Raw genomic sequence first — 9382 nt, 5'->3', positions numbered from 1 at the left:
CTTGGTAGTAGAAGAGTGTATTGGTGTCCTAAAGTTTTAGCGAGGCTTGCCAGCCTGAGTAAGACAAAGAAATAATCCAGACAGCCACTACTACCTAACCTAACCGTGGTGCAGTCCACACCGCTGGAGGTTTCGTCACGCCCCCCGATGGCGAAATCCTCCGTTACAGTGTCTGTTTAACCTAACCTTAGTACAGAGTCTATTGGTGTCCACAATTTTATAGAAGCTAAGTCAATAAGAGACAGAAAGAAATAATCCAAGCAGCCAACCTTGGTGTAAAGTCTATTGGCGGCCTAAATTTTATAGAGATATACAGGCAGCCACCACCACTACTTTCGCCGGAGGTTTCGTCACGCTCCCCGATGGCGAAATCCTCCATTACAGCAAAAGTGTCTGTTTAACCTAACCTTAGTACAAAGTCTATTGGTGTCCTCAATTTTATAGAGGTTAGCCACCCGAAGTCAATAAGAGACAAAGAAATAATCCAAGCAGCCACCACTATCTAGCCTGACCGTAGTAAATTCTAACGGGGGACCTTAAATTTTATAGAATAATAATAATACAGGCAACTAACCAACCACTACCGGGCCGCCTAACCTAACCACTACTTTCGCCGGAGGTTTCGTCACGCTCCCCGATGGCGAAATCCTCCATTACAGCAAAAGTGTCTGTTTAACCTAACCTTAGTACAAGGTCTATTGTTGTCCTCAATTTTATAGAGGTTAGCCACCCGAAGTCAATAAGAGACAAAGAAATAATCCAAGCAGCCTAAACTGTTTAGCCGAGCCAAGTGGTAAAGTCTCACGAGGACCTTAAATTTTATAGAATAATAATAATACAGGCAACTAACCAACCACTACCGGGCCGCCTAACCTAACCACTACTTTCGCCGGAGGTTTCGTCACGCTCCCCGATGGCGAAATCCTCCATTACAACAAAAGTGTCTGTTTAACCTAACCTTAGTACAAGGTCTATTGGTGTCCTCAATTTTATAGAGGTTAGCCACCCGAAGTCAATAAGAGACAAAGAAATAATCCAAGCAGCCTAAACTGTTTAGCCTGACCGTGGTAAAGTCTAACGGGGGACCTTAAATTTTATATAATAATAATAATACAGGCAACTACCTAACCACTACCGGGCCGCCTAAACTAACCACTACTTTCGCCGGAGGTTTCGTCACGCTCCCCGATGGCGAAATCCTCCATTACAGCAAAAGTGTCTGTTTAACCTAACCTTAGTACAAAGTCTATTGTGTCCTCAATTTATAGAGGTTAGCCAAAGTCAATAAGAGACAAAAAATAATCCAAGCAGCCTAAACTGTTTAGCCTGACCGTGGTAAGTCTAACGGGACCTTAAATTTTATATAATAATAATAATACAGGCAACTAACCAACCACTAAAACCGCCGGAGGTTTCGTCACGCTCCCCGATGGCGAAATCCTCCATTACAGCAAAAGTGTCTGTTTAACCTAACCTTAGTACAAAGTCTATTGGTGTCCTCAATTTTATAGAGGTTAGCCACCCGAAGTCAATAAGAGACAAAGAAATAATCCAAGCAGCCTAAACTGTTTAGCCTGACCGTGTAAAGTCTAACGGGGACCTTAAATTTTATATAATAATAATAATACAGGCAACTAACCAACCACTACCGGGCCGCCTAACTAACCACTACTTTCGCCGGAGGTTTCGTCACGCTCCCCGATGGCGAAATCCTCCATACAGCAAAAGTGTCTGTTTAACCTAACCTTAGTACAAAGTCTATTGGTGTCCTCAATTTTATAGAGGTTAGCCACGAAGTCAATAAGAGACAAAGAAATAATCCAAGCAGCCACCACTATCTAGCCTAAACTGTTTAGCCTGACGTAGAGTTTTTTAATAAATCTGGTGATATGGAACCACACACAACCCCTTAACCTGGGATAATGCAATCAAATGGATAATTGCTAACTATTCTCAGAGATAATGCAATCAAATGGTTAGTTGCTAACCGGGGCTGCGCCCCGGACCCCTGTGTTAGATACTGTATTTGGTCATGATGAATTGTTTATTAGACTATAAGAAATCCTCTTCCTTCTTGTATTGGCAAGGAGTTTGCTTTAACTTAGGTATGCTAGCCTAAGTAAAAATAGACACGGAGCTGCGAAGACCTGATTCTTTTGCTGCATGTTTGAGGTCTGCAACTTTGTTGTGATAAGACACTCAATCCTAGTGAGTGTACTTACTCAACATAGTGACGGTGTAATTACCATCACAGATTGTACGGGAAATTCCAACTTTGGAAAAAACAAATATTTGGCCTACCCAAATTTTGACTACTACCCGTGCGTCTACGTCCTGGATTGGCCAATCAGTGGTGCCCCACGGTGGCGTGATACATGCACGTTTACTGCGGTGCTCTGATTGGCTGACCGAACGTGGCGTGGTAGGTAGGCTGTTTCTACTCTCCAAGTCCTCTTCTTTCCTTTTTTCATCCCCCTCATGCACTCCGTTCTTTGAACGGGAGGCGGGACTTCGCGATACGGTCGATCCGGCAAGGGAACCTGTGATAGTGCAGGGCACCCCTTGTCCGGGGGTCACCGGTAGGTGGCAACTTTTTTAGATATTACTATAGTCACAGGTAACCTGGGTGCAGAGCCCGACGCCCGTCAAGAGGCAGGGTCACTTTCTTTCCCAGAGCTTAGAGCCCTGTGTTATAGGTAGGATTAGATGTAATCAAGAAGATGACAACTAGCATTAGAATAAAACATAGAGATAAGGGACACTCTATTGGAAGGGGAAAAGTGGCAGAAATCACTTGCAACAAACTGCAAGTCCCACTAACTAGAATATTCAGCACCAATGAAGGTTTTAAAGTAATCTGTAAAGATGACTTTGATTCAGATAAAATCCTTTCAAAAGAAGCAAGAGATATATTTTACAATGAAGGCCTTATTGTTGTCATGCCACCAGAACAAAAAGCAAAAAGATCAGTTTTTGTTCGTCAAGTCGATCAAGAGATCGGGAGGAAGACCTGAAAGAAGAACTGGAACGCCAAAATAGGTGGATGAAGATTGAAGAAGTCATTAAGATAAAGGACTATGCTCATGTTTGAAGAAGTGTCAATGGCTGAGAAAGTTTTACAACAGGGCTTTCTAATATTCAACATGTCAGTCACACCACATCAAATAAAGAAGGAGACATTCATCAGTCTGCAAACTTGCTTCTCCTGCTACAAATATGAAGAACACACAACGAGAGACTGTCCGGAAAAAGAAAAAAAGTACTGCTCAGATTGTGCAGGCGACGACCATACCTACACTGAATGTAGAATACACATGTTGGCTGTCTCAACTGTAAGAAACGGGAATGTATACATAGGACGTTAGCAATAGCATGTAATAAAAAAACACATGATAAGTGCAAAGAAACAAGGAAAGAACAAGACAAGAAGGATACGACATAATACGTCAAATAGCAAAGGGAAGCGGTCAAGGCTCATAGACCAGAATCCACAGTATTAAACCTAAGTGAGCCAATACCATGATAAGGTAATGATTAGTATGATCCATGCACATTTGCACAATATCATTACACCCGGATCATACAATGAGGAATTAAGGAAAATGTTTAAATTGAATAGCCTACCAGAGATGATATTTCCAGAGAATCCACAATCCGAAAAACTATTTCAGGCAACATACGTAAGCGAACTGAGAGAAAGACTACAGCTAGACAAACAAAGGTTTGAGCAAGGAGCAACAGCTGATACACAAGGAACACAAGCGACTGATAGAGATCCCAGACAAATGACTAGAAGTGACAAAGAGAAGATAGAAATAACAAAAGGACAGACAAAGGAGTAGGAGGAGAGAAGATAAGATGGAAACTGATCACAATATACAACCTGAATCTGCTGAAGAAATTGGATTAAAAGTTATCACTACAACAAAACATGGAATCCCAACATCGAGACCAACAGGAGGGACAATAGTAAAAACTGTGAAGGAGGGATATACAAGTGGACATATCAAGAAAAATCCTAAGTGAAGATTATGTCTGGTCACTAATTACTACGGACAAACTAAAGATTACGGCCAAAGACTTTAAAATAGTAGACCCGTCAGAGTATAGAAGAGTCAGAAGCGGGAAACAGGATGATAGGTCTCCACTCCAACTGACTGCCACAATCCAAGTATAAGAAATAATGGACAATAGACAAACAGTAAGAACTTTAAGAATAATACAACACAACGTAAGAAACTGGAAGACCGAGAGAATTAACCTAAGTAATATATATCGCGAAATTGACCTGACATTATATACTAATAAACAGTCACGGTGAGACAGAAAACAACAACATAAAACTCTTTAACTATTATGTAAACCAAAGAAATAAATCGGGCGAGAAAAAATGACGGAGTAGCGATAGCGGTTAAAAGAAACCTAAAATTTAAACTAATTGATGACTTCCAGGATGAATTTCTAGCAATAAAAATAAATACAACTCAAGGAGACGTAATTATTGCTACTACTTACCTATAGAAGACCTATTAAAATTGGCTAACAATAGTCATCCGATGTACATCTTAGGAGACTTTAACGCCAGACATAGGATTTTTGACAATACAAATAATAACGTCGTGGGAAACGCCCTTAATCAATTAATAAATTTAGGAAAAATCAATCATCTGGGTCCTAACTTTCCAACCTGGAGAAATCACAATACACAATCGACACCAGACAAAATTTTTACCAACAACAAAGCCTTTTTCAATTACCATATAATACAGGCAGTGACCATCTGCCAATTATACTAACACTGTCAACAAGCCCCATACAGATACCAATAAAAAAGAGACTGAAAATGAGTAAAACAGACTGGGACAGCTTCAAAGACGACTTAAGTAATCACCACTCGATTAACCTACAAAGGAAAACAACAGAAGATATAGACTCAGAAATGGACAGACTGCACTCAGCAATAAAAACATCTATAACCAAAACACACTCCTACTTCACACTTTAGAACATTACCCAACAACAGACTACCAGAAGAGTTAAATTAATCAGACCTATTACAATGAAATAAACAGGTATGGAAAGACACGGCAGTAACAGGTAGCTATTGTTACGGGGTTAAGGGATTTAGAATATAGTTATACGTCTACCCCGAATTAACAGGTAACAACAATAAAAAACTAAAAGACAATCGGACTATAAAATTTACTGATTAAACCAAAAGGATGCGAGTTTGGGTGTATATAATAAATTACCATAAATCTACATAACAAAATATTAAACATAAATTACCTTAACCAAACTTAACCTAAACATTAACAGTATATACGCATAATAAACATAAAACAATCTCAAACAGTGGATTGGGAAATTAATACAAGAGATACTAGTACTTAAGTGAGGAGCTGAGATGGCTGACAGAGTGGGCTGAGTATTGTGAAGAAGACGGTGAGTGAATGCTGCGTACATGGGTTTGGGATATGGGTCTGTGGTCACTTCCCAGAGCCAAGTGTCTCTCCTGGTGGAGGTGACGCAACAACCTTGGGATAGGGAAGGGGGAAACCTCGGAGTGGTAACTAAGACGAGTCATACTCAAATGTCTCTCGTCCCTAGATGGCGTTGCTCGTGGCACAGGTAGGTAGATCAGGACAATAGATGGCGTGCTTCGTAGTGCTGGGTGGAGGGGGTTCGTAACACCCCCCCTCCAAAGACCTCCGTAGCGCTGGCGCGAAGGAGGTGATCAACTGGTGCGTCTGGAGAGTAGCTGCTGCATTTCCACTGGAGCTCGGGATAAGGAGTCTGCAATCAGGTTATCGACCCCCTTTATGTGCCGGACTTGTAGATTATAGGGCTGGGTGAGGAGAGCCCAGCGGAGGATTCGCTGGTTGGAGGTCTTGTTGGTTTGGATGAACGTGGGTGGGTTATGGTCGGTGAAGACTAGGGTTGTTTGTGGGCAAGACTGGGTAACATTCAAACTTCTTTATTGCCAACACCAGAGCCAAGGCCTCTTCTCTATGGTCGAGAGTTGGTCTGATGTTTTTCAACTTGGCGGAGTAATATGCCACAGGGTGAAGAACATCAGTGGTTGGGTCGGGTTGTAGGAGCACAGCCCCCACACACCACTAGCGTCGATTTGCAGATGGAAGGGCGAGGTGTAGTCAGGCTTGGAGGCAAGGAAGGCTTTGAGGCGGTGGAAAGACTGGTCGCACCTCTGGTTCCAGATGTAAGGGACCGCAGAACTGGTAGGTCTGTGAGGGGTCCGCCACGCTGGAGAAGTTACTGCAGAACCGACGGTAGTAGCCGCACATCCCCAGGAAGCGCATGAGTTCCTTCCTCGTCCTTGGAGTGGGGAAGGACAAGATGGCTCTAACGTTTGCGTCCTTGGGTCTCACCATACCATGCCCAACGATATGTCCCAGGTAAGTCACTGAGGCCCGGCCAAAAGCAGATTTAGCCAGGTTTATGGTGAATCCAGTCTCTTGCAGTCGTGCAAACAGTATCTCCAAACGCACCAGATGTTCGTCCCAGCTGTCCGACACCACCACCAGGTCATCCAGGTAGGCGACGTCCCACCCGGTCCTGAATTAGGAAGTTGATGGCCCTCTGAATGTGGCCGGAGCATTAGAAAAGCCAAACGCCATAACCAAATATTGAAAAAGACCAAATGGAGTTATAAATGCCGAGATTATTTTGGCCCTATCCGTGAGTCCCACTTGATAATATCCTTTCAATAAGTCCACCGTACTGATAAATTTGGCACAGCCTATGCTGTCTATTATATCTTCAATCAAAGGTAAAGGGTAGGAGTCTGAGACAGTGACCTGGTTCACTTTACGATAATCGGTACAGAAACGAAAAGTGCCATCGGGTTTTGGAATGAGAAGGCAAGGGTGAAGCCCAGGGAGGTACTAGGCTCAGCTAAGTTATGTTTTAACAAAAATCTACCTCCTTTTTCATAATCTCTTTTTTTTTGTGGATTTAGTCGATAGGCTGATTGCCTAATGGGTTGTACATCATCCGAGATTAGCTTAATATCATGTTTAAGTATATTGCAAAACCCTGGGAGGTCTGATGTGACTTTAGGAAATGTTGATAATAACTTAGTGAGATCTTTTTTTGAGATGGATTCAGAACAGAAAAATACTCATCCAAGTTGTTGAGTATGTGACTGTTAGTAGGGTTTTCTTTAGGGGAAGTCTAAATTCTCCAATAGGTCCATGTCATCTGTCTCCGGCTCCGGCCTGACAAAACCGTATGCAATACAGGTTGACTTATAGCCTCTGGGATGTCTTCCTCTGACTGCCTGGAATGGTAAAGTTTCATGAGATTAATGTGAACAAGTTGTGAATCTTTTCTGCGATCAGGAGTATGGACTATATAGTTGAGAGGAGATAGTTTATTAGCAACTATATAGGACCAGTAAACTTGCTTTTAAGGAGAGCCTGGAATGGGTAGAAAGAGTAACACTTTTTGTCACCTGGAGAAAATGATCTTTTAACTAATTTAGGTTGGGACTTCACCATTTTTCTTGGACTTTTTAAGTTTGACTGAGCAATGGTTCGGACTTCAGTTAATTTGTCCCTTAAAGTGTCAATGTATTGGGGGAAACTGTTGCGAGCTTAATAGATGGAGTGTCAAACCACTGCTCCTTTACTATTTTAAGGGGTCCCCTTATTTGTCTCCCATATAGTAACTCGAACGGGGAGAAACCCAATGACTCCTAGGGACATTCCCTGATGGCAAAGAGTAACAAGTCTATGCTTTCATCCCATTCCTTTTGGTGTTCTATACAGTATTTTTTGAGCATTGATGTACAATGGTCCACACTGAGGTCTTTCATCACCTGTTTGAAAAGATTGCTCGTAAAATTGGTGCCCTGATCGGATTGGATCTCTTTAGGAATGCCCACTGGAGTGAAAAGGTGCAAAAGATGTTTGATTACGTTTTTTGAAGTGATGCTTTTAAGGGGAAAAGCCTCAGGATAACGTGTACTGGTATCCATAACTGTGAGCAGGAATTGATTTCCCTTCTTAGTCTTTAGTAATGGGCCCACACAATCCACAACAATCTTTTCAAATGGTGTAGAAAATACAGGGATGGTCTTAATGGGAGCTGCTGGTATACTTTCATTTGGTTTTCCTACCATTTGACAAATATGACAAGATTTTAGGTACTTTGACACATCCTTCCTAAGTCCAGGCCAATAATAGTGTTGGAGGAGCTTTTTATATGTTTTCAGGATTCCCAAATGTCCTGAAATACCATCATGGGCAAGGGCAATTAATGCTGGTCTGACTGAGGAGGGAATTACCACTTGATGTATTTCAGACCACGTGTCTAGATGGGAAGTCGGGGCCTATAAGCCCTCATCAAACCCTTCATGATAATAAAAAACACGGAAGGGTGTTAAAATCTTTACCCTCAACTGCTGCATGATGAAGTTTAGTCAAAGATGGATCAGATTGTTGGGCTTTAACGAGCTCCTCCTACTAATTGTCTATTGTACAGATCTTCTGTGGGTAGGAAAATATTAGAGGTGGTTTTAGACGAAGAGGCCCATTTCGCACACTCTGTGACCGGGTGACAGCACAAGATGGGAAAAGATGAGGAATAGTTTCTTTAAGGTCAGTGGTGGAGTTGACAGGTAAGGGGAGTCGACTGTCTTTATGTTAGGAACCACTAGATCTCCTACCAAGTCATTACCAATAATAAATGAATGCCGCACACAGGCATTGGGTCTTCCTTATGGCTATTTGCACTTCCCCAGTAATCAAGGACATTGGAGGTGCACTTTAGCTAAAGGATAGGAAGAAATGGGATGAGATCTGAAATTAGAACACTTCATTAGTAAATGCGGTAGATATATCGGGAATGACGTTAAACAGGAGGATAGATTGTGCTGCGCCCGTATCACGTAGTATACGAATAGGGAAAGAACGAGACCCTCTATGATTGAAATTTTTCTCATAGGTGAATGAAGAGAAGAGATCCTGATGGGGCCTTTCCACATTGGTATTTGCTGGTTTGGACTTGGGATCAGGGAACTACTTTTAGCAATTCGACACTTTGGGTGCAATTCTGGATCGTATGGCCTGGGTTTTTACAGTAGAACAAGTAAGCTTGGTTGCATCGGGGAGTAGTGTGGGACCTGACCTACCACTCACGTTCCCAAGGTTATCATCAGAGGAGGACCTAACATGTCGGGAAGTACCACGTTCTCTACTGCCCAGTGACTCCACCAACAAAGCGTCAGCCAGCTCAGCAGCACGCCCTAAATTAACCCTCTCCACGCTCCTCCACATGCTTCAAGATGTGAAATGGTATCTTGTTTCACTCCTCCAGGACTACCAAATTTAACAAATCCTGAAATGTGGAGGTCTCTGTA

This window comes from Homarus americanus, unplaced genomic scaffold (assembly GCF_018991925.1).
Source record: "Homarus americanus isolate GMGI-L3 unplaced genomic scaffold, GMGI_Hamer_2.0 scaffold26946, whole genome shotgun sequence".
NCBI classification, from domain to species: Eukaryota; Metazoa; Arthropoda; class Malacostraca; order Decapoda; family Nephropidae; genus Homarus; species Homarus americanus.
This window is presented reverse-complemented; position numbering follows the sequence as displayed.